This window comes from Phoca vitulina, unplaced genomic scaffold (genome assembly GCF_004348235.1).
Source record: "Phoca vitulina isolate PV1807 unplaced genomic scaffold, GSC_HSeal_1.0 scaffold7, whole genome shotgun sequence".
Taxonomy (NCBI): Eukaryota; Metazoa; Chordata; class Mammalia; order Carnivora; family Phocidae; genus Phoca; species Phoca vitulina.
Genome location: NW_022589710.1, coordinates 31,931,187 through 31,957,552, shown reverse-complemented (window position 1 = coordinate 31,957,552; position 26,366 = coordinate 31,931,187). Strand labels below are relative to the sequence as shown.

Below are 26,366 nucleotides of genomic sequence, written 5' to 3'. Positions count from 1 at the left end.
CCATTTCCCCTATAATATGGACTTATGACACACTGACGTGAAGATAGTCGTATTGTGATAAATACTGCATTTTTGTAATATTGAGTGCCGTACAGGCAAAATGCTTTAAATATTTTAGCTAAGCATTCAAATATCTGTTCTACAATACCATTTATAAACAAAAAGGACTGGGTATAACATTTCTTTTATCACATAAACCACTCTAATACAAACTTCTGCCTCCCTCCTCATAATATTTGGATTATTTCATTGTTCTACCTCCTATTCTTCCAAACATGTTCAATCCAGTGGAAAAACTACATATCATCTCCCTGTCCTCTCTGCCTTTACAAGTGCCTTCTATGTAGGAGAGTCTCACTGTCAGCAGAAAAAGCACAGATAGTAAGAAACAACTGAGGCAAACTCCAGGAAACGCAAATTGGCCGTAAAATGACAGGAGCTGACCGAAGGTTTCCCTTCACATAATGAGAAAAGGGCTTGTTAAGATAACTAATTACGCAAATCTGCAGCCAGAGACCCTTATCACAGAGAAATATTTTAGGTCATTTTAAATGTGCCTGAAGGGCTCATAAGTTTCCTTCTAATGGGGTCCATGATTGTTTACTGCATTTATGAAAAGTTCTGGTAGCTTCATCTTTGCATTGCTAATTAATTTTGTATGATCTATTTAAAACACTGAGATTTAAACAGGTAAATGGGCAAGCAGGTCATTTGAGAAAGACAAAATACAAATGGTCTGGAGAAAAAAGTTCTATTGAACAAATTTCTAAAATGCAAATTAAAATACGATGGGACAGCATTTGCCAGTTGTTCAGTCACAGATAACTGTAAGATAGTAATACTCAGCATAAACAGGTGTGAAATGAAAGATGCTCTAACACTCTGATTCAGTCAACTGGCAAAACTTTTCTTGAGGCAGTATTTATTAAAAAAAACTTAAAAATTATATACCCTTTGACCCATTTATTTCATATCTAAGAATGTATCCTAAAAACAAAAAAAATCTGTAACATGAAAAAGATGTTCAAATGGTTTTTAATGGAAAAACATTGGGAAAATGATTATCCTATACAGCATATAAAGGAAATAAAGGCTGCCATCTAAGAAGTTTATTAAGGGTTTTAATAATCTCATACTCATTAAGATGGCTACCAACAAAAATAACCACAAAATCCCCAAAATGTTGATGAGGATGTGCACTTTTGTTGGTGGGAATGTAAAATGGTACAAGGGCTGTAACAAATAGTATGGCAGCTTTTCAAAATATTAAAAAAAGAACTACCATATTCTAGGCTCAGGGTATATCCCCCAAAATTGAAAGCTTCGTCTCAAAAGAGATGTTTGCATACTCATGCTCATTGCAGCACTATTCACAATAGCCAAGAGGTGGAAGCAACCCCAGTGTCCATCAATGGTTGAATGCATAAACAAAATGTGGTACATACATACAATGAAATACTATGCAGCTTTAAAAAAAGAAGGAAATCCTGCACATGCTACAAAATGGATAAATCTTAAGGACCTTATTATGCTAAGTAAATAAGCCAGCCACAAAAGAATACTGTATGAGTCCACTTACATAAGATATCTAAAGTAGTCACTTTAATAGATAAAGAGAGTAGAATGGTGGTTACCAGGGGCTGGGGTAAAGGGAGATGTGGGGGGAGGCAAAGGGGAGTTGTTTAAGTGGTAGTGTTTCAGTTCAGCAAGATTAAAGGTTCTAGATATCTGTTTCACAACAATGTAAATATACTTAACACTCTGGAACTATATACTTAATAAGGGTTAAGATGGTAAATTCTATGATGTGTATTTTTTACCACAATAAAAAGTTTTAGTGTCAACTATACTTCAATTTTTAAAAAAGTTTTAGTAACATGAAATATGCTTATGACAACATTTGGTTGGGGGAAGGATGCAAAAAAGTACAGATAATATATAATCAAAATTTTTTTTCAAACTTCATAAAGATGTATTCCCATAATGTTAACATTATTTGCCTCCTTGGTAAGATTTCTCTTATTCCTTTATACTTCCTTTTTTTTTCATTTTTTCATATAGTAACCTGTATTAATTTTATGATAAAAAAATAAGTTTCTGACTTAATAGCTTGAAAACAGCCTTGATAATGCCTCATGCTGGGCAGGATGACATTTTGTTAAAGGAGGGACTACTGTTAAGAAAAAAAAAACAAGATTTAGAAACAGGCAAAATAGATTACTGGGTATCTTTTCAGTAGAATGCTATTTGTGGTCTAGCAGGTCCTCCAGGGATTATCTTTGACCTTCCCCCCCGCCCCCTTTTAAATAGGCCAGTGGTTCTCAAAATGTGGTTTGGGGAGGCCTAGAGAGCCTCGGGCCTTGTCAGGGTGTTTATGGTTCAGAACTATTTTCATAATAATATCAAGATGTTATTTGCCATTTCTCTCTCATTCTCTCAACAAGTACACAGTGGAATTTTCCAAAACTTTCAATACCCATGATGAAGTCATCACTCAGATGATAACATAAAATAGGTTTCATTATTTTTTTTAATGAAAGAATAGTTAAAGTTTCTCCATTCTGATTCTAATCTAATTAATACATTACACAGATTTCTTTGGGGTCTTCAATACTTAACAGGATCAAAGCATCCTGAAACAAAGAAGTTTGAGAACCCACTGGGCCAGACTATTTCATAGCTCTGTAGGGGTAGGAAAGTTAATTTGTAAAAAACACACAGCAGCAGTGTAATGGCCCTTATCTATAACAAAGCAAACAGATTTTGCCTGGTAGAAATACAACTGATTTACATACATGTAGGAAGAAAAAACATTAATTTTTATAGTGCTTTAGGATATTAACTAGTTTTGTATCTACTACGAATTTATTGCAGCATTTCTGCTTGTGGACAGGAATATGGATCAATGGATGTACAGACAGAAGGATATATATCTTTTTTCAAAATTTTTTTTAAAATTTTATTTATTTGACACAGAGAGAGACAGCCAGAGAGGGAACACGAGGAGGGGGAGGGGGAGAGGGAGAAGCAGGTTTCCCACAGAGCAGGGAGCCTGATACAGGGCTCGATCCCAGGACCCTGGGAACATGACCTGAGCCAAAGGCAGACACTTAATGACTGAGCCACCCAGGCGCCCCTCAAATTATCTTTTGAACTGGTACTAACATCTTACTGGTTCCTTCACTAATAAGTTAAATAAAATTGTTGATGTGTTTATTTTATAATTTTGAGAATCTTATTTTTTAACTCCGAAAATAATTCTTTAGCATCAACTATCCAGAAACAGATCAGTTTCTGCATGCAGGCCTTAATACTAATAAAAACAGACAACTCAATTATTAATAACCTTCTAAAACAGAAAGCACCAGGCACAGATGGGTTCACTGGTGAATTCTACCAAACATTTAAGGAAAAAAATTATACCAATTCTCTATAATCTCTTTCAGAGAATTTAAGTAGAGTATTTCCTAACTCATTCTATTAAGCCAGAATTATGCTCATAGCAAAACCAGACAAATATATTACAAAAAAAATTAGCAAATTGAACCCAAAAACATACAAGATGAATTATACACTACAGTCAAATGGGATTTATCCCAGGTATGCAAATCACATGATCATATTAATAGATGCAGGAGAAGTATTTGGCAAAATCCAACACCCATTATGATTAAAACAAAAAACAAAACAAAAAAAACAATAAAAAAACCTCTCTGTAAACTAGGAATAAAAAAGAACTTTCTCAATTTGATAAAGACTATCTATAAAAAACAAAGAAACAAAAACAAAACAAAACAAAAATCAGGTTGCAGGATACAAGGTTAATAATAAAACTCAACTGCTTTTCGATATGCCAACAATGAAAGAGTGAAAAGTGACATTAAAAACAATACCAGTGACATTAGGCACCCCCCAAAATGAAATCCTTAGGTAGAAGTCTAATAAAATATGTACATGACCTATATGAAGAAAATATAAAACTCTAATGAAGAAATCAAAGAACAAAATAAATGGAGAGAGAATCCATGTGCACGGATAAGACTCAATATTGTCAAGATATCACTTTTCTCCAACTTACCACACCCATTTGTTTACATACTGTCTATGGCTATTTTTCCTACAATAATGACAGGAACAACATGGCCTACAAAGATGAAAATATTTACTATCTGTCCCTTTATAGAAAAAGGTCTGTATCCCCTATTTCTAAGTAATTATGGTCTAATTAAGCTGTTACTTATCTCAACCCAATGCTATTTTTTCCTTCAAAACAAAATTTAAATTAGATAACCTCTTCTTTCTTTCAATGGCAGTCATATAAAATTGTTCTCCTAAAACAATATTAACTGTTGCATTTTTAAAAAATAAAATATTTCAATGGTAAGAATTTTAAATATACATCATGTTCTTTGAGGACAAAGGATAGGTCTTTGGAGAGCCTACAGATAAATAATTAGCAAAGCCCTCCTACAAAAAAGCAATTATTTTATGATCTTCACAATTTTTAAAATCTGGTTATTTTCTGAAATTCAAAAATGAAATACCTTTCTCCTTAAGAATTTTTTTTTTCCTTTTATGGAAGCTAAAACCCGATTTAACAAAAACACTAGGCCAAAAAACTAAGCAAATCTAAGTATCACTTAATGAATCTATAGGTTGTATATTTCCTATAAGAATTTAACCTGCATTAATTCATGCACTCTAAGTATAACACTTAAACTGCTCTCAGTAATATGAGTCCAAAAAACCTAGCATACTTGCTCTACTCCCAAATATTTTTCTAAGTATCTATCCAAACATGAATCTAGTAAATTATCTATCTATACATTCCTTTCACTAAATAAGCTTTTTTACCGCTAGTGACCAGACAGGTCCATGGCATCAATTATTTTCATCTTAACTAATTTATAGGAAATGGATGAAAGAGAGAGAGATGTTGTACCATTAGATCTAGACTATGGGAAATTCTATAGGACAAATAATCCAGTTCTTTTCACAAGTATGTTGGAAAGAAAAATGTTGCACAGGATTTAGAGAGGCTTAAGGAATATTAAAACAAAACAAAAAACAAAACCTGCAATGTGTGAACCTTATTGGAATCTTGAGTTAACAAACTTTTTAAAAAGTGTAAATTTGAAAGCTGATGAGATGTATGGTAATTTTAAAGAAATAATATAAATTATTTTATGTATGATAATGGTATTTTAGTTACATTTTTAAAGAGTTCTGATATTTTTGGATATAAATGCTAAAATATTTACAGGTGAAATTATAAGATGTCTGGAATTTGCTTTAAAATAATCTCAGAGTTGGGGCACCTGAGTGGCTCATTCAGTTGAGCATCCAACTCTTGATTTCAGCTTGGGTCATGATCTCAAGTTCGGGAGATCGACTACTGACTGCATACAGCTCCACACTGGGCCTGGAGCCTCCTTGAGATTCTCAATCTCTCTCTCTCTCTCTCTCTCCCCCCGCAAAATAAATAAATAAATCTTTAAAAAAAAAAAAAAAATCCCAGAGTTGATATAAAGTAGTTGGGGGCAAAAATGAAAGATTCACCATGAATTGATCATTGATGAAGCTGTGGATATATGTAAAATTCTCATATTAGCTATATTAGTCATTCTACGTGGGTGTATGTGTGTAGGAAACTTTCAATAATAAAACATTTTTAAAATATCTTCATTTTCACTCTACTTGAAACAAGAAAAGTAGGAATGGAAAGCCATTAATCTGAGAGGGAGAGATTTTAGGAAGACAGAAGGGGTCCAGAAGCATATTTGTGAGGTGTCATTTATTTCCTGGATTTTTGGATGTTCATCTTAATAATCATCAACAGTTAACTGGTGTAATTTCTGCTATCTGGTATGACAGGTAGCACTCCCCATTACCCTTTGAGAGTGGAACCTATGATTATGAGGAGACATCACTCTGATGGTTATGATACATTGGATGGTTAAAGGGAGATTATCTTGGGTGGGTCTGGCCTAATCAGGTAAGACCTTAATCTTCGCCTTTTCTCTGGCTGATGGCAGAAAAGGAAGTCAGAGAAATGTGCTCCAGCTAGCCTGCAAGAAAGGAAACATGCATGTGTGAACTGCCAATGTGGGCCACGTGATATGAAATGTGGGTGGCCTCTAGGAGCTAAAAACAGTCCCTTGCTGACAGCTAGCTATCTTCAGTTCCTATAGTCACAAAGAAATAAATTCTGCCAACAACTGTGGAGCATGGAAGAACCCATGAGCCCCAAATGAGAACTGCAGCCTTAGCTGACATGTGAATTTTAGCCTGCTGAGACCCTAAGCAGAGAACCTAGCCACAGCATGCCCAGACTTCTGACCTGGTGGGGTTTTAAACCACTAAATTTGTGGTAATTCGTTACATAGCAATAAAACTAATATGTCTGGATAAGCATCTGATACCCGAAGAGTACACCACAGTACCCCAAAGCTCACCTTCTGCACATGAGTTTATGATCCCATTGACACTAAGTGAGTACCTAAACCTTCAGCAATTTAACTTTTAATGCAGTGTTTCTCAAAGGATCATGAATCCAAATTTGAGAAACCCTGAGCTACATAATCCCTTATAAATGAAATATTCCTTATCCAACACACACAGTTAGCTTTACAGGCAAGATTACATACTTGAGTGCTTTTTACAGTGTGAAGGCTTCTACAGCAAAAAATCCTGCAAAATAATCATATGGAACAAGTTTAGGGCAAATTGTGACTAAGCCAAATGTATCACCAAAACCTTTAGCTTTTCATCACAGTAGGTATAAAACAGTACAAAGCTTTCTATCCTTTAATGCCCTACCTCATGATTAGGAGGTGTGAAAAAAATAGGAGCCAGAGTCCATTTCTTTATAACAAGGTTTCCAATGTCTCAGGTGGTCCATAAATATTAAGGAATCATCACAACTATCCTTTCTCCATTTTATATATGTTATTTAGGGGAAAAAATTGAGAGGTACATGAAGAAAAGAAATGGGAAAGTATGTCATAGGTATTATCCCTAAGGTCTAAAATTCTAAGGTTGCACTTAAGTAGGATTCTTTTTAGCCCTTTTTTTTAATTAACAGCTTTACTGAGATATAAAATTCATATGCCATAAAATTCATCCATTTAAAATGTACAGTGTAGTGGTTTTCTAGTATATTTACAAACTGTGCAACCATCACCATGATTTTTAGAACATTTTCATCACCCCTAAAAAGAAACCCTGTATTCTTTTTAACTGTCATTGTTTCTTTAATACCATGTAATGTTTCTCTAGTACCAGAAAACATTTGGTCACCTGAAACACAAAATCAACACCTGAGGAAGAACTGAGGGTAGAAGATTTGATCTACAGGCATAACAAATATTGGAAAAACTGTGATTTGGGATTGGAGAGTACTGCTTCTTATAACTGATGCTATGAACATTCCTTTGAAAACACGGACATGATCCAAATACACAAAACATGAAACTACTTGCCAGTGAACGCAAAAAAATCTTTCATTGGAGAGACTTCCCCTACTGCACAATGTAACTTGCTTATATCAGAAGCTGAAGACGGAGGATGATCAGGGCTTTATTTAAGTAAAACAAGTGTTCTGTATTCCAAAGGCAAAAATCTGGAATTTAAAACAGCATTCTTAAATGTTCACACCCAACATTAAAACATATTTACAAGCCAAATGAATAAATGAATGAATGAATATTTTGAGGTGTTGCTTCCATGGCTTATGAGATGGTCCATAAAATGCTCTGTATATTTCCCCCTGAAACTTAGCTATTCCCTTGCCTCTGCTATGCTTGACAGAAATCTGGACCTGAAATTCTAAGTAGAATCCAAGTAAAGGGAGCCATTTTATTCTATTTTCCACCTTTGGTAGTTATAACTCTGGGACTCTGTAGTCTGGGCTCCTCCATGGCACATGGCATAGACTAAGGAAAGAAACTTGTAACAAACAAATCCACCCTCTGTTTATGAAGCCAGAAGAGTCTAATGAGAAACTCACTGAGTGAAACATAGCTGTGGATTTTTCTAGAATAGAACCTAGTAAAGCATTTACTACTACCACCCTTCCACCCACTTTATCTCAAAGGCACTCCTGGTGTTTGCCATTTGTAATGGGGTAGTTTGTTTCCTGTTCTTTTAAACAATAGGTGAATGTGCAAGTTGAATCTCCTAGGGAATCATCTTGAAAAGAAGGTAATGTCTCAAATTTTTCAGATCTTTTGCTCATCCACTTGTTTTCAGTCCTGGCTAATTATCAGAATTACCTGGGGAGCTTTAAGATTAGGTCCAAACCCAGACATCTACTAAATCAGAATCCTGATACGTCTCCTTTTTATATCCACCACAGAGGATATTCTGACTCCCATGCAGGGCAGAGAACCAGCAAACAGCCTTCAGTAAGAGGCATGGACCCCTTTAGAAGTCCCACCTAACCCTCTGACAAGGGACTTTGGCTTCTGTTTTAACTGAAAACTGTGTGCTTCCCGAAGCATTATCTTTGCATTAGTTGCTCAAGACCTGAGCTTGGGTTAGTTAATTAAAACTTCATAACATTCCCCTTATGTACACTGAAAATCTTACCAATGTTTTTCTGAGAGCCAATTTTGAGTGTTGCCAAAGCCCAAGTTTTAGATTCCATTTCTAAAGACATTCTTGGTTGAGGAAGAGGGAAAAAAAATGAAATATCACTCTGTTAATCTTTTTCAGAGCCCTTCCCACACTGCTAATGTGAGATAAGCTGTCATTTTTAAAGGTTGAAGCCCCCCTCCCCTTTTCTAAGCATTTTGGCCTTTGACAATAATGACAGAGCCAACCTTTTCTTTCCCCAAAGCCTCATCTTCCTTATCCACAGATAACATTACTGACCAACCAACACAGGCCATGGGCTTCAAAGTTGTTTACCCACGAGCTCTGGTGGGCTTGCCCTGACCCAGCATCAGTGTCTCACGGAGTCCCCTGTTGTGACCAAGAATATGTCCTTAAAATGTGGCTGGCCTCCCAGGCAGTGGTCATGGAAGAATGGAGAAATGACCTCACAGGGTCTAATCCACTGACCTTTACTTTGCTCTCACCAACTGCCCAAATAAATAAAAACAGCAGGGTTGCTCGGTTTCCCAGATGAATTCCAATTTATCCCTAAATATCCAAGCCGTATCTAATGTTTAAAGTTCTCAGGCTATCCAAAATCTGTCAGCTGGCTCTCAACCAAGGCCAATTTTGCCCCTCTGGGGACATTTGGCAATGTCTGGGGACGGTTTTGGTTGTAAAACAGGGGGAAAGGTTGCTACTGGTATCTAGTGGGTAGAGACCAAGGATGCTGCTAAACATCCTACACTACACAGTAGAGCCCCTACAACAAAGAATTATCCTGTCCCAAATGCCAATAACACTGAAGTGGAAGAACCCTGGATTGGGTCATTTGCCAGCCCACTGGTTTGAAGAGACTTCCATTACAATTTTAATTTATTTTAAAATAGGGATCGCAAACTCAAACGTCTCCAAGGTCCAAGGAGATAAAGAAATATCACATAAAGTGGCTGTGTATGAGGCACTAGAGTGTGGTGGGGCCCGTACCAAATCAGAGTGTAAATGCTGCCTAAAATCAGTTTTTAAAAATAACACTGTGTTAGCCAAACAAAACATGACAGCTGGCTACCATCCTGTGTACCACTGGTAGTCAAACTCTGGCTTAAAGAGTTTATCAATTTAAACAGAATTGGATGATCACCCCAAAACACTGTCTAGCCTCATCTCTTACATCCTGTGAAATTTCCTGAGCGCCGGGACTGGGGAACATAACTAGACACTGTTCAATTAAGAACAGACTAGGGATCAGATTTTAAGGGTTTAGCTTCAGCATCTCAGATATACAGTGCTAAGAGCAGGGGCCAAGGTTGGAAACGCTGAAGGTGAAAAAAATGGCATCTTCCTCTTCCTGATTTCCATTCTAGGGACACCCAGTGGGTATTACATCAATATTACACAATGCCATACAAGTACGGTCGTTATTTTATGACACCATTCTCACAAAATTTTGTAATTTTCACATCATTTCACAGATGAGGAAACAGAGGCCGAAGAGTTTGAGGTGAATTGCTAAGATTACCCACATCTGAACCTAAAATTAACTGGTGTTTCTTTTTTCTCTGTGCAATTACATCACATCACAGCAACCAAAAGGTGAAAAGATCTCATTTCAAGGTGTCAAACATTCATGACTAAACTCTCTACCAACATAAATAAGTTATACATAAATGTTGAATTTAAACCTACTCATCACCATCCTCTTTTCCCATCAGAAAAATATTAACATGTTGGCCCCAAGTCACTGTTTTAAGATCTCTTTTCCACATAACAGAAGAATTAAAAACAGGTTAAGTATCTCCAGCCCTCCTTCAGATCAGGCTGCAGAGAGGAAAGCCAAGTCAGCAAATGGAACACAAGAAGAAGGAAGCCGGGATCGGATCTGAATATCCCCGTGTGTATGCATGCTTTCTGCTGGAGGAATTCCTGGCCTAAGGAGGCAGTATAAACAAACGCAATCCAGAGGGAAACAAATGATAAGATAAGTGAGACCCAATAACCCCCTCTGTCCTCCCCTCCACCTACTTTCCCCAACTTATTCCAGCAGAAAAACAATCTAGCTTGGGAGGATTAAAATGTAAGCAGCCCCCTCTCTGCTACCACATAGCTCCCTATTCTTCATTAGGAGGTTAAGGGGGAAGAGAGGCTCCTTTGTGAGGTCAGAGGTTGTGGTCCCCCTCACGTGAAACCTGGCAGACTGGGGACAATCTTCTCCTTTGCCCAGAGGGAGGCTATGAGTGCAGACCTGACAAGGAGGCAGTTCACCGCTCCTCCAGACTCAAGTTACAATTCAAGGAGTATAGTAGGAAAAGATGGAGTACGTTAGAAAGATAGCTTCAGTCACAGCCTGAAAAGAAACTGGGTCAAACTAAAAATAGTATATATATATTTTTTATATAAACCAATCCCTTAGCAGAAAATGTCATAGGCAAGGCAGTTTCTTGCCACAGTTCCTGGAACTTCTGTAGTGTCACCTGCACACGGACTGTCAAGCCCTAAATGGGTCATAGAGGTTTTCCAGTCCAATCCAATCTCCATCCTTGATTTTTAAAATGCAAAAGTATAATAACAGGCCTTTCATTTAACGTTCTGAACACGATGCAGTCTCAACCATCGCCTTCAATTCCAGCCCAATTCATTCCACGCTGTCTCTGACTTTCTGCTCAAATTACCCCTGAGAACGGAGTAATTGCTGGGGGGGAGGGGGTGCACCTCTCATGCAAACAAGACTGCCACACACAAACAGAATGGGAAATAAACAGAAATGTTATTGTTGTTTCTTTTGCCATCATCATCCTAAATCAAATAACCACTAATAATGGGGTGCATTTAAAAAAATAAATCCAAAGTCACTTACCTTGGATGAAACCATATGACATTTTCTGTATCCACAATTTCACCAACTTTGAAGAGTAGGGAGTGTAGCAAGGGACCTTCAAATATTTTGTCTGCTTCATTTCTTTAACTTTTTAGAGTATTTTTGGTAATAAATTCTCAGGATTTAGAAGGGCCCTTAGTCTAATCCTCTTATTGCAGAAAAGAAGTTGTGATTATATATATACATATATACAATGAAATATTACTCAGCCATCAAAAAGAATGAAATCTTGCCATGTGCAACAACATGGATGGAACCAGAGGGTATTATGCTGAGTGATATAAGTCAGTCAGAGAAAGACAAATGTCATATATTTTCACTCATATGTGGAATTTAAGAAACAAAACAGATGAACATAGGGGAAGGAAAGGAAAAATAAAACAAAAACAGAGAGGAAGGCAAACCATAATTGATTCTTTATACAGATAATAAACTGAGGGTTGCCTGAGGGGAGGTGGGTGGGGCGGGGTGGGCTAAATGGATGATGGGCATTAAAGAGAGCAATTGTTGGGATGAACACTGGGTGTTATATGTAATGATGAATCACTAAATTCTACCGCTAAAGCCAATACTACACTATATGTTAACTAACTTTAAATTTTTTTTAAAAGGCAAAAAAAAAGAACTACAGGTTCTAATTTAATTCATGTCTTAACATTTCACTGCTCAGTTTTACCAAATCTCTGTGAAACAAATACAAATTTAGACACAAGAACAATCTAACTGACCTGGTGAATGACTTTGACCACCATCCTTCCCTCTTCTTCTAGGATGCAAATCTGCGGAGGTTTTATGGACGAATAGCAAAGCCAAGAAATGGCACCAAAACATCCACTAATGATTTGTCACATCCCCAAGAAACAGAAACAACCAAGGCTATGGGGCTTTGGCAAAGTTTTAGGAAGCTGCTCTTAGTTCTAACTCACTCTTCATAGGACACCTGTCAGAAGCATATAGTTCCTTGGCAAAGTGCTGGCAAAGCCTTGCCTCTAACTTAACGGGGTCTGAAAAAACTAAGATCCCCATCAGTTCATTTTGTAATATGGCACCATCTTTTGCCATTCTGGTGACAGCTATGCGTTAACATATCCACAGTGTACTGTCTAGTCTCCTTTGTTGCCAAAAGCATGATGAATTTTAAAAAAAGGGAGGGGGGCACCTGGATGGCTCAGTCAGTAGAGCATGCAACTTTTTCTCTTTTTAAAGATTTATTTATTTGAGACAGAGAGAGAAGGAGAGCGAGTGCAAGCAGTGGGGGGCAGAGAGACAAAAGAGAGACTCTGACACAGAGCTTGACACAGGGTGATCTCAGGACCCTGGGATCATGACCTGAGCCAAAATCAAGAGTGCGACACTTAACTGACTGAGCCACCCAGGTGCCCCTGAGTATGGGACTCTTAATCTCAGGGTTCCAAGTTCAAGCCCCACCTTAGGTACAGAGCCTACTTTAAAAGAAAAAAAACTAAATTAAATTTTAAAAAGTTAAAAAAAAAAGGTTGATTAAAATTACAGTAGTTTGTGGCTCCAAAACAAGGCAAAACTAACCCATGGCCTTGATCTGGTTTGTACATCACTAACAAACTGAGCTTAGCCAAAAAGCAGAATATAAGAATCTATTTCAAAAAACAAAAGCTGGGCATCTCTATTGCCCAGACAATGCCCAAAGCTGGGATCTGGGCTATCTACTCTTGGAAGCCTGAATTCAGAAAGCCCATCAGATGGGCAATGTTTGCCAACTACACAGAAGACTTTTTTTTTTTTTTTTCCAGAAATGAAAAGGACAAAGACTAGTTTAACAGTTGACCCTAATTATGTACCTGTCAGAATACAAGGTACCTTCAGTTCTAATCCTGGTGCAATTTATAGAACAGAATGAACTCAGGTTATTACTAAAGGTGACTGACATACTCAGGAAGTGTAACAAGATGAATAATAAAAAAAAAAGCTTCTGAAATCAATGTCTGTTGAATGAATATTATGTTTGAGTAGCCAAATTGCTTATAAGCCCTTTGTTTTCATTTTCTCTTCCTGGCAATATATTGTTAGGGCATAACTTTCCTATTATTTCCCTAAATGACACAGTTTGAGTTTTACTCAATTGTCTTCATTAAATATTGTCAAAGTGGCACAATATCCAGCTTTAAGCCGAAAGGAAAAGATCTATTGTAAGTCAGGAAATCGTACCAACTACACTGGAAACTGAACCTGCTTCCCTCTGTTTCCACATTTAATTCACAATAGTGGCTATGGTTTAGAAGAACTGCAATCGTATATTTGATACCAAATTTGCTCCACTGTAAAAATAAATAAAAGTCTCCCTTCTGAGGTGGGCAATAAAAAAGCTTATTTTAATATCTAAGGATAACCCAATATTAGATTACATGTTTGACTACTACTCAAGTTTTCATTATTTCCCTTTCAAAAGAGCTTTCACAATTTATGTTAAAAGACAACAAGGAGGAGGGAAGCTCAGAAGTTATGGGAGTCACAGGCTTCTGTGGCTCTGTTCTGGGTGAGCAGGGTTTTTTTTTCAGATAAGAGATTCAACCTATTGAAAAGTTATCTCAGTTAACAAATACAGTCTAATGCTGGACAGGCTCCAAATGGATTTAGAGATGGCATATAAGAGCATTTCTTTTTTTTTTTTTTTCCAAATAATTTGCCTATCACCCACATAGCCAAAAGGAGGGAGTTCAAAAGCAGTATATCCAAATACACAAATGCAACATTTTTAATCTCGTGCAACATTTGCTGCTCCAGAAAGTCAGACTTTAAGGAACCATTAACTGAAGAAGCATTTTTACTCTCAATCGGCCCAGCACTTACTGCCCCAGCACTGTTTCAGAATTGAGATACAAAGGAAGTTGTGATCCCCCCTAACTCGATGGAGAGAAAAGAATGTACCACATAGGAAAACCAGAGGCAAAGCAATCATGTGGGGTGTAAAGAACTAGGCTGCCTGGCTCCCTAACCTAGTCTGCCACTGACCAGTTGCATGACCAGAGCTAGGCAAGTTCCTTAACTTCTTCATGCCTCAGTTTCTTCATTTGTAAAATGGTGATGATAGTACTCAACTCATAGAGCTGTTAGAGGAATCAACGGTTAAGCCCATGTAAAATATTAGGAAGGACCCGGCACAAGGGTCCTTGACTATTGCATCGTACCTTGACTATTAGCATCATGCTGGTTGTGTTAAGTTCTGTGGTCAGGCTAAGGGCTCTAAGGAGGAAGGAGCAGAGGGGGTCAGTAAAAGCTGAAGCAGGGAAGGGTTCCTGGAATCTGTGGAATCTCCTCAAGATGGATCTGAGAGCACAAGGAGAATTTAGAACCTCAGAGGAGCACCCATTCCAAATGAGGGAAGCCATTACTGCAGAAAGTCACAGACGGTGTAAAAACCAGGAGTGCTTAAACATCAACAAGGAAAATAAAGCTCACCAAAGCTGAGTATGTATTTGGTAACCTCAGATTAACTGCAGGGGAGGGGGGACGCAGGGAGAGGCCTCCATATACTTGCTGCAGTGCTCCTGGATTAATTAGTGTTTAATTAATTTTTAGACCTGGGTGCTATGAATGCAAACTCACTTTGAAATACTCAGTTCCCTCCTCCTGGAACAGTGGAAAGGATGTCAGAAAATGAAAAGGCAAACTTTTTCTTTTTCCTGCAAAAAACAGCCTGCTAGAGTGGAATATAGGTCACCAAAATCAACTTGCATCTCATCTGCATCTGTCCCTTTCAGTGGGGATACTAAGTGGTGGCTTGGAGGAACCGGAGGGGCAGGGAGGCACTTCAGATCTCTATCAGCTGCCCTCAGCCACTCTAAACACAATCTACAGAAAAAGACAGTATACTTGCTAAGTGAATATAACCTCAAAGGAGGTATCCTCCACCCCAGTCTGCTCCACCGACCAGATGATACCCCCAAGCCACATAGAGAAACTGCCCTCCTTATCGATTTCTTAAACAGTACCTATGCAATCAGTTACCTCTAAACTGAGCTCTCAGGAAAATCACCAAGAACAGATTCTGTGAGTGTTTAGGATACATACTCACTTGGAAGATTTCCTCCATTACCAAGTTAGAAATCGTAATGCCAAAATAAGTGACAGTAGTCCACATCCCTTATTCAGAAAAGAAAAAAAATTCACAGAATAGAAAAATTTTCGTTTTGACTGTGCCCTCTCTAGAATTTAAACAAGTTTGCTAACCTAAATTGGCAAAGTTGCTTTGTTTCCTGCAATAGAAGGAGAGCCTTAAAACTTGGAAACACCAGGAGCATGAGATGAAGCCAGGGAGGGCCCCACAGAAGTTACAAGCTCTGTGATTATTTCCTGAACCAAACACCTAAGGCTCTCAGTGGTACCAAGCTTTGTTGGAAAGCTTGTTTCCCCTGATCCAACAGCTGTAACTTTTTAACTGATTTCACAGAAGACCTCAAGATTCTCAAGCCAAAGCCACTCTTTATAACATCCCCAAAATATTTACACAATGAAACACTTTCAATCTTAACCATGTTTTGTTTGTAAACACCTTATTTGTTCTGATGACCATAGTACCAACACTAAAAGCAGCCTTTTAAACAAAGTAGCTCAAATAAAACCACACACACACAGGCATTCTTAACACCCAGAGCCTATCCACAGAGCAAGAAAGCCAGGATTCAAATTCCTTGGCACCTACTCACTAAGCTCCTGTGAGCACCACCCAAGGACATGACCCACTGCACTCTCGCTAGTATCGCACCTCCTTACTAATTTATACTTCTAAAAACCCACAGAATCTGACTACTGATAACAGAATGTTACAAATATTGGACAAATGTTTCCTACCCCCATTTCTTCTCTCACATTAGCCACATGGGACAACTGATCCTGTTTTTGGGTAAACTCTACCCCAGATGAGAAAGCCATTGTCCACCTCCTCTACCCAGCCGGTGCCTCAGGTACCAGAGGTGGCCTGGCAAAAGCCTCTAGTTCTCTTTCCCTTGGTGTGTCTGTGTGTGCCTGTGTGTGTGTCTCTTCTGTCATATACCTCCTGGGAAAGTTATCTGGGTCAAGGATAGTACAAGAGAAATCTAGAAATATAGAAGTACCTGCTTTGGGGTAATAAGAATTGTATTAAGAACTGTAACAAGAATTTTAAGAAAAAAAAAGTCTATGTGAGTGAATGTATTCCAAAAACAAATAATTACAAAATACATCTATTTCAAACACATGGGAGGCCTTTTATACTTCAAGTTATGTGCTACATGGGAATTTTCATTTATGCTGAGATGAAACTACTTCACAGAAAGCTACAGGAATATTACAACTGATGCCAGAACTATCAATGGAAAGAATGCAATCTTGAATCTCCAATCATGGTTCTACTATTGAAGCAACAAATATTTATTAAATACCTGCCAGTGATCAAACACTAATTGCTAGAGAGACAGGGAAGGACAAGACAAAGACCCTGCCCTCAAAGACCTTAGGGGAGTGGGAAAAAAAAGCCACACATTAGAACTGTCAGAATTATAGAGACACAAGAAAAATTGATTAATTGAAGGAGATTTTCAGTCAATGATAAGTTCTAGGACAAAAATAAAGAGTGAGTGACAATTTCTGATTCTGTTTCCTCATGAGGATGTAAACACCTACTTAAAACAAGATGATGAATGTCAACCACCTGGCACTCAGCATCCCCAAGCATTTACCTGCACACGAATGCACATGCATAGACACAGATATAGCCTTTCCCCCCCCTTAACTGCGATATCTGTGATAATCCACCTTGGTATGTAATAAACGCAGAAGGTAAACAAAATATTTGTGTAATTCAATTATACTTAATGCAATTAAATTACAAATAACCGCATTCATCAAGAATCTATAAAAAGGCAAAACCTAAACAATTCTAAGATACAAGGATAAATAGAGGTCCAGATAGAGGGATAATACTAGTAATATTAGAAATATTTTTATAGGGGCGCCTGGGTGGCTCAGTCATTAAGCGTCTCCCTTCGGCTCAGGTCTTGATCCCAGGGTCCTGGGATCGAGCCCCGAATCGGGCTCCCTGCTGGGCGGGAAGCCTGCTTCTCCGTCTCCCACTCCCCCGCTTGTGTTCCCTCTCTCGCTGTGTCTCTCTGTGTCAAATAAATAAATAAAATCTTTTTAAAAAATGTTTAAAGAAAAAAGAAATGTTATTATGAAGAGTAATATGGCTGCCTTGCCCACTTTGAAGGACTGCCATGAGGAGCCAGGCTATTTTGCCAGTCAAAGCATACAAGTAAGGCTCAGATATTAACCCAAAGAGATATTAACCTAAAGCCACAGTGTCAGAAGCTAAATTTAACTCATCTTCAGATTGTTTTGAGAAAAGACAATGACCAAGTCCTTGTAGAGTCATAAGATTCTATACCGCGAAGCAACTTTGGGAAACGCTCTCTATCCCTCCCCCACATTACTACTGACCAAGGTCCCCTGAGGTAAAAGGTTAACCCCAGGATGGGGTAGCCAGCAATGACAGAGCCCCAGCAGGACCCAGGCCTCCTAGATCCCTGCCCAATCTGCTTCATTCTCAAGGACCTGCAACCCTCAGGCAGGTGGCAGGCTTTTAGATTTTATGAGAACCACAAGGGATGATACTGACTTCCATAATTCAATTTCAGTCATTAATTGTCCCTATAAACTTCCAGAGAGCTGCACCTAGAGCAAATTGAGGCCCTTTACTGGTGGCCAGAGAGCTCTCTTCATGCAAAACAGAGGACACGCCCTCCTTGAGAAAGCTGCCTCTAACACTGTCAGGTATGTTGTTAGGAACAGTATGCATCTAGCCTGAAAGGCAAAGATCATTCCATTGTAGTTTTCAGAGCTTGCCTCAGGAAAAAGGCTCCAAATTATTACTTCCGGAGAGGGGGAGAGTCCAGGTACGGGTACACGAGAGGAAAAGGGGTCTTGAACTGTGTCCAAGCTACTTCTAAGAGAATGGCGAGAGGCCTGGGCTGTGAAACGCGTGAAGGAGAGAGAGCAGCTGGGCCCGGAACGAGCATTTGACCACACCCACTGGCCACGCCCTCCCAGCTGCCCGCACAGCCACATCGAATTGAAACAGCAGTGGGAGCAGTTAAGATTCCGACGACAGGAGTCGCCATGGCAACGGGATTCATCTTGCAGACAAACTCCGCTTCAATTCACTAGGTCCTTCTCCAGGCTCAAGCAACTACCAACTCAATGAGAGCAAAACGGTCACGGGTAGCATTTGCTCTTGTTGATGCTCTCCTGCTGGTGGAGATGGGATGGGGGACCGAGTTGGAGGAAAGAAAGCGTAGGTATCTATTCCTGGGCCCACTAAAATATTTGGGGGGGGGTGGTGAGGGAACACAACACCCCAACGCCAGGCCGTGAGCAACTTGATAAGAGCCATTCGCAGGGTTTGATGAATGAATGAGTATACGAAAGAATGAGAGTGCTAGGGAAAAGAAATCCAGAGGACTTTATAGAGTTCTCGGGCCTCGAGCGCGTCTCAAGTACAAGGGCAATCCCATCACGAGCGGTTGGATTTTCGACACCAGCTGGTTCCTATTGCCCAGCCCTCCTGCCTCACAGCGAGGCTTATCATCTGATTATTCGACACCCCGCACCGCCTTACCACCTCCCAGCCCAGGGCTCCGGGCAGATGCTTCGCCCCCGCTCAGGTGCCCTTTGTGGAGGGAGCAATCAGAGCAGGGGGAACCAAGATGCACCTTTCCCAGGCAGGGAGGCGGGAGCGCTCTGCGGCGCCTCAAACCCGCTCCGCAGGCGGCGCAGCCTCCACTCACTGCTGTCCGCCAACACCCCCATGCTCCTTCTGCAGCGCGGGTTTCCCTCCTCTCCTGTGAGACCTTTAGCTTCCAACTTTCTTGGAATTACAGTCACCCCGTCCCTTTCGAATAAAGCTTGAAGTGAGGGCTGCAAGGATGTCTGGGGTTCTGCTCGGACGCGGGCCGGCGGCTAAACGAGTCCCTCCTTCCCTGTCGCCACCTCCGAGTCCACCACGCCTGCCTCGGAGCCTCCCGGACCAGCAGCTCCCTACCGCGGCAGGGCCCCCAGCCGAGGCCACGACCCCCCGGCGCCCCAACGCCGCAGCCTCGGGAGTCCACAGCAAGGCGGCGAGTGGTACCCTGCCTGCTCTTTTGGCATCCCAGCGCCTCAGAAAGAAAGGAGGGAGGGACCCCTGTCCTCGGGGGCGCCTTCCTCCGGGCTCGCCTTGCTTTTCGCCGCGCTTGCAGCCATTTTCCCAAACCCAGCTTGGCAACCGGGAGCTGTCTAGGTCCCTTTCCCACCCATACCCAACCTGAAGGACGGGTTTAATATTTACCTACTGGCCCTGGGGCTCAGGGAAGGCAGCGGGAGGGCGAGCCGCGAACCCAGCGCCGGGCCCGAAGAAGCGCGCCCAACCCCGCGCCACCGCGCGGTGCTACTTAATGAATGAGTGCGGCGGGCGAGGCGGCACGTCCCCCTTACCTGAGCAGCCCCTGCATGCTGGAAAGGCGGCTCTGCGCTCTGGGTACAATGGGATCCGGTTAAACAGTTTCCTTCACAGCCGCTCGTAGGTTACCAACTCGCAGGTGACATCACCCTCTCCTCGCCTGATAGGATACAATGTGGCGCCCACTGCGCATGGACTCCCCAGCCGGGCCCGCAACCCCTGGGAGTTGTAGTCTGGGTCTCCCAAGCACAGCCCGAGTAGCTACGCTAACTGGGGTTCGAAGAACTACACTTCCCGAAATATTCCTCGGCCGCTTCGTCCCCTCCCTTTGGTCCCGCCCCCGCCGGGACCCGCCCCCTCCCCGCCCTCCAGCCTTGCAGTGTTAGCGGTGGTCGTTCAAGAAGCCGAGCTGCGGACAGCGCGGGCGGGGGATGTGGGGGGAGGGCACCCTGCGGTCGTGCCCTTTGACTTGACCTCCACTCTGCCCAGTGCGGGCTCTGAGGGCCACCAGGGGTCCGGCGCTGGTGCGCACGGGCCAGGCAGTTCTGATCAACCCGGCTCTTGGCCCCAGCTGGAAAGAGAAGATTAAGCCTTTCACTGCCGTCCTTGCGCGTAGAAACTAATTAATAGGACGCACTGGTTTCTGGGTTAAAAGCCGCCCTGGAATTCCCCCACGTCCCCGAGGATGAGGCGATGCCGGCCCCGAAGAAGAGAAATCCCTGTGTGCCCCACTTAGTACAATTCACCTTTCTGTCCTCTTTCCTTCTCCCGTTTAACGGAGTCCGGGTGACCAACCAGAACGCAGGGAACAGCTTAGTTGGCTGAGCTGACAGAATAACGGAGGCTGTCACTAGTAAAAAGGCGGCGTAACAGACAGTCGCTGCAACCCTCCATCAGGGAGCCTGCTGCTGCTGCAGAGATAGTACTATCGCGCAGCCATGCTTTTGTTCTTCCCTGCAGCTGACTTCCCGCCCTGACGCTCTCAACTCCCAGGAAGACGACGTCCTTGTCTGAAGTTTTAATAAACGACACATATGTATACGTGTACTTTTAAATCCACAACACGCTCCCCTCATTTCCCATACCTTTCTCTCAAGTATTTTTTTTAAATGACCTAAACCAAGCAACATCGTGCTGTTCGAGAATGCTGTGATCTTAGTACAAATGTTGAGTTAAAGGTAAGCAAAAGGTGTGTAGCAGAGTTCTGACCCTTTAGGAAGATTTTATTTTCGTATGTAAAATTTTACCGTGACATTTTTCATTATTCAATGAATACCAAGTATTATCAAAAATTAACACTGAGAGCAAATCTCCAGGTGTCTTTTTAAGTGAATAAAAGAAATCGATGCATCTAGTTACTCCAGTTGTAAAGGTAAATTACAGTGGTACTTGATGTATCTCAATCACAAATAAGGATCAGCTCACACCCTTATTTCCACCAGCAAAATCTCTAGAAGACTGTACAAAAAAGTTAATGATTAAGATTTCAAACAACTCCACCTAATTATTGGTGGAAAGCTTATCACTCTTATTTTTTCATTTCATTATGCAACACTAACTTGGGTTCAAGAGAAAAATATTCATGGAACTGGTTGAAGATCTCAAGGGAGAGAGAGAGATGCTTTGTTTTGCTGAGAGAGGAGTTTTAGTGCTGAATTCTGATTTTCTTTTAACAAGCCTATTCCTTACAGATCATACACATTTTTCTCCAGTGAAGGAAGATAACTTTGAATGTTCTGAGCTACTCTATCCATTTCAAATATTGTGTTAAATGGAACCCAGACAATGCAAATGTTCCCTTGGCCATCAGATCAAGAGTATAACGGGTGATATTCTAGTTAATGGGTAGGCTTAATGTATTGCAGCTCATTGTGGAAAAATATTCAGAAAGAAATTTGACCTGAAATGATTCTAAAGGCTCTCCAGTTTTATAACTGTGTAAAGCTTTTAGATGGAAACATAATCAGTAAGCCTGAAATTTATTGAGTCAATAAATTGGATGTGGAGACTCTCTATAAGGCAGGGCTTATCCTTATAGATAAAAGTATATTATTGAGGTGCACTCCAAGGAGTAACTTTATAGGACAAATCACTTTACAGCAATTTCTCTTGGGTCTTCAGCAATGAAGGAGAGGATGGAGCCTGCCTGCAGAAAAAAATTCCATTCTCTATAGCAATTAATGTTATAGGGATGTGCCATGTTACACAGCTCCTTTCCATATGTAAAAGACATCGTATACGGTAGACTCTAAGCACAAAAATGTGTGGATGCACACATGTGAGCTGTCCTTCCTATTCAATGGATATGTCGATAACATACAGAAAGTAAGGTGTTATATTTGGAAGCATTTTTCTGTAAGTGGTGATGGATTTGAACTGATCCCTGCACATGGTTTCATTGGTAACCAGGGGAAACAAAGATGGCTCTTCAGCAGCAGAAAGGCAGTCTGCAGACGTGGGACCAGAGGGAGATTAACAACTTCTACCGAGACAGAAGGGAACTGTCTCTCTCTTCCTCTCTATGAGACGCATGCACATACATTCACATACACTCATTGTGTGTGTTTGTATTTAATTCTAAGTGACTAAGTAGTCTCATGAGACATCAAAAACACCCACTCTGTCTAGCTTAATTTACATGCTCAAAGGGTTTCTTTGCCTTTTTTCTTTTCTTTTTTAAATGATTGCTGTTATTCTAGAATGATCTTATGAAAGACCCTGTCTTGCCCCATAATCGTTGCCTATTAATTAGGAAACTGTGGGACTACTGAGAATAGATTTAATTGACCATCTACAGGTGGAGGAGGGGGAAGGTGTCTTAGGGTATTTTGCTGATCTTTCAAAAATAACCTCTCTCAGTTCTGGTTACAAGGTTTTACTCTACACCTTGGGCTTTAGATAAGGGAGGAAATGAGATATAAACAGAGAAAGAATTTTAAGTTTGTAGCTTTGCATGTGTTTTCACACAATAGCTTGGTGTTTTGCAACAATTGAGGTTATGTGCTGAGCCCAGGTTTGGGATCATGCCATTTTACCACTTTTGAGCAATGTAACTTTGCTTATTCTGTGTTGCTTACTCCCTCTGAGCCTCGACTTTCTTATTCTTCAAATGGAGTTAACGACAAAACCTACTTCACAAGGTTTTTGAGCATTAAATTAGATGAGACAAATACGAGCCCTTCTGCCATTGAAAATTCAGATGCTGGTTCTTGTTATCATGTGCAGTTTTCCCCTGAAGATTATCTCAAATGTCAACCGTAATTATGAAACAGTAAAAAGCTAATTTTTAAAAAATTTGTTCTTAACAAGAAACTATTAGAAATTATATAGCAAGCACATATTATCTCACTAAATTGTAAGTAGGCAAAATGTACTTTGGAATAAAAAAATGAGAAATCCAAATTGAACAGTGCTTGGCCTTGGCTTGTTTTCAGATCCATGCCTTGTCCTTCCCCACTGCCCCAAGCTGTCCTCACTATCACAGGCCATCTGCCCCCGGCTCCTGAGTGGAGAGAGGCCCTGCTGAGAGGTTGGAAGCAAGAGCAAGCGTGAGACCAGGGTATTTCTCCACTTCCACTTCTCCACCACTGGGTGATGTTTCCGGCAAGGGCAGCAGCATTTCCCACATTGGGCTGGTCCACTGTGGTTCCAGCTTCTTCCAGTTCACCCCAGCCTCTGTTAATGCCACCTTCTCCCCTTGTCCCTCCAGCCTAGGGGCAGAGGGGGCTTCCTGCTGTTGCTAATCTCTCATTGTCTGTTTGGCTTCTCAGACTTTCTATCACCCCATGACCAATTCCCTGTACTGTATTATGTCTGTTTTAAATACTTAGAATGGTTTTTGTTTTGCTGGTGGAACCCATAACTGATATATTTGTGTCATAGTTCAAGTTCTAAGTTCTTGTGTCTAAAGACACAAGTTCTTGGGTCTAATACTTGTGTCTAAAGTTCAAGTTCTTTTAGGGGCAGGCAAGAGAAACTTTTCTATGGCCAGTTTATGGAAAATAATGAAAGTAATAGGATTAAGTGAAAGGATTAAGTAACCAAGGCTCCACCTACCAGCTCAGAGAAGAAACAGTGATAGTTTTTGGAACTTCTCTCCAGAGTGCTGCTCTAACAGCCCTCAGTCTCCACATCTCTTTGTTCCAAGTCACAAATTCCTGAGAGAAGCTGATAGCCCTATCTCAGGGTGACTGTCCCTGAGGTAATTATCTACAGCAGTGGTTCCTAAAGTGTGGGGCCCCAGACCTGCAGCATCAGTATCACCTGAGAACTTGTTATAAATGCAAATGCTTGGGTCCCATCCACAGACCTACTGGAAAAGAAACTGCAGGGCTGGGTCCCACAAATCTATGTTTTAAAAAGTCCTCCCGCTGATTCAGAACCACATGAAAGTTTTTGAACCACTCCTCTGTAGAGAAGATGACAAGATCTTGTGGCTTAAATATGGTCACTGAGGACCTATCCCTGTGTGTCTGGGTGTCTTCCCAGAGAGGAAAAAGGGTTATGAACTTGGCAGCCACCCCAAGAGGTGTTGAGTAAAGCTGGTAAATCTGTCAAGGTCTTCACGGTAAAATTTGGTTCTTCCTGAGGGAGAGGACTTTAGAGTATTCTGAGCCAACTAATCAATTTAGTCACAGCAAAGTCACTCGGAAAAGACTCATTTCACTGTCTTTAATTAAGAACTCGGAAAAGCTGAAAAACCAGCATCAGGGCAGTACAAGGGAGATGCAATCTTACAGAAATCTAAGAACAGTAACATTAATAAGATCAGACCACAGTAAAAGGGGATATGAAAATAGCTCCAGCCACTCAAAACTCTTCAGACCAGTCTCATCTGAACGGCTCCTGGGAATTCAGAAACAGAAACTCTCCTTTGAGGGGTGCCTGGCTGGCTCAGTCAGAAGAGCATGTGATTCTTTATATCCAGGTCATGAGTTCCAGCCCCACATTGGGTGTAGAGATTACTTTAAAAAGTTAAAACTTTAAAAAAAAAAAAGAAGAAGAAAAAGAAGAAACTCTCCTTTGACTATCTTAGCTAGGATCCCTATACTAGCTTATTCATAACTGGTTTATGCTTGGCCCATCTATGAGACCTGTACTATTCAATTCTGTAGCCCCACTGGCTATTTAAACTTAAATTAATTAAAATTAAATAAAATGTAACATTCACTTCCTCAGTCACAATTGCCACATTTCAAACAATGAGGCCACATGAGGATAGGTTTACTATATTGAGTATCTCAGATAAAGAGTATTCTTGTCATTTGAGAAAGTTCTATTGGACAGTGATGCTCTATCACCTTATGAATTTTCAGAGCCTGTCAGGCTGAAACCCATCTTTTTTTCTACATCTTTTCCAGGTCAAAATACAGAGAAAGAGAGAATGAAAGAGAAAAAAGAGAGAAAAAAATCTGATTGTTCCAGTTCAACATTTTAAGCCAGATCATGCCAAATTTTCATCGACTAGCATGAAAAAGGCAGATAACCCAACCCAAAAAATGGCCAAAAATCTTAACTAGGCACTACACATACACACATACAAATCCCATATCCAAATGGTCAATGAGCATGTGCACATGTGAAATTGTGACATTTCAAAGTGAGCATGTGAAATTGAGCATGTGAAAAGGTGCTCAAACTAATTAGTCATCAGGAAAATGCAAGTAAAGACCACAGTGGGATACTACGACACACCCATCAGATTGGTTAAAATTAAAAGGACTAACTATATTACTGATGGGCAACTAAATCATACAGTGCCAGTAAGAGTATCAATTTGAACAACTGCTTTGGAAAACTCTTTATTAGTGTCTGCTGAATGTGAACGTACACATAGGTATATTACAGCTCAACAATTCACTCCTAGGAATATACCCAACAGAACTGTGTATAGGTGTTCACCAAAAGACACATATTTGAATGTTAATAGCTATTCTATTATAGCCCAGGGTGGCCAGGCCATATTTGAGATATACGAAAAATATTGTTGGTTGGTCTGAAATTCAAATTTAACTGGGAAGTCTATAGTTTTACTTGTTGAACCTGGCAACCTCATCGTAGCCCCAAACTAGAAATAGCACAGTTGTTTTTGCAAAGTAGAATGGATAGATAGATCGTGGCATAGGCACATAATTAATACTATAGAGCAGAAGGTGGCAAACTTTTTCTGTAATGGGCTAGATAGTAAGGTCTTGTGGGCCATGTGATCTCTGTTATAACTACTCAACTCTGCCATTGTAGCATGAAAGCAGCCAAGATGTAAAGAAATGGGCACAGCTATGGTCCAATAAAATGTTATTTACAAAATCAACAACTGGCCTGTGAGCCATAATTTGGCAACTCCTGCTCTCCGGCAAAATGAGAATGAATAAGGCATGTCTACTTGTAAAAATATGGATGAGTCTTCACAAAAACAACATTAAGCAAAAGAGTATATATTGTATATATTTA

At 40.4% G+C, this 26,366-nt stretch overlaps 1 protein-coding gene across 3 annotated transcripts in view; it reads right to left on the bottom strand.

The window, feature by feature from the left end:
• DAAM1 (dishevelled associated activator of morphogenesis 1) overlaps positions 1-20,098 on the bottom strand; it is a 161,930-nt gene extending 141,832 nt beyond the window's left edge. For all 3 annotated transcript variants that reach the window (XM_032405215.1, XM_032405214.1, XM_032405216.1), the window contains exon 1: positions 19,952-20,098. The gene's annotated coding sequence lies outside the window, so the exon portion shown is untranslated. The remainder of the gene's footprint in view (positions 1-19,951) is intronic.
• Positions 20,099-26,366: the final 6,268 nt, after the last annotated feature.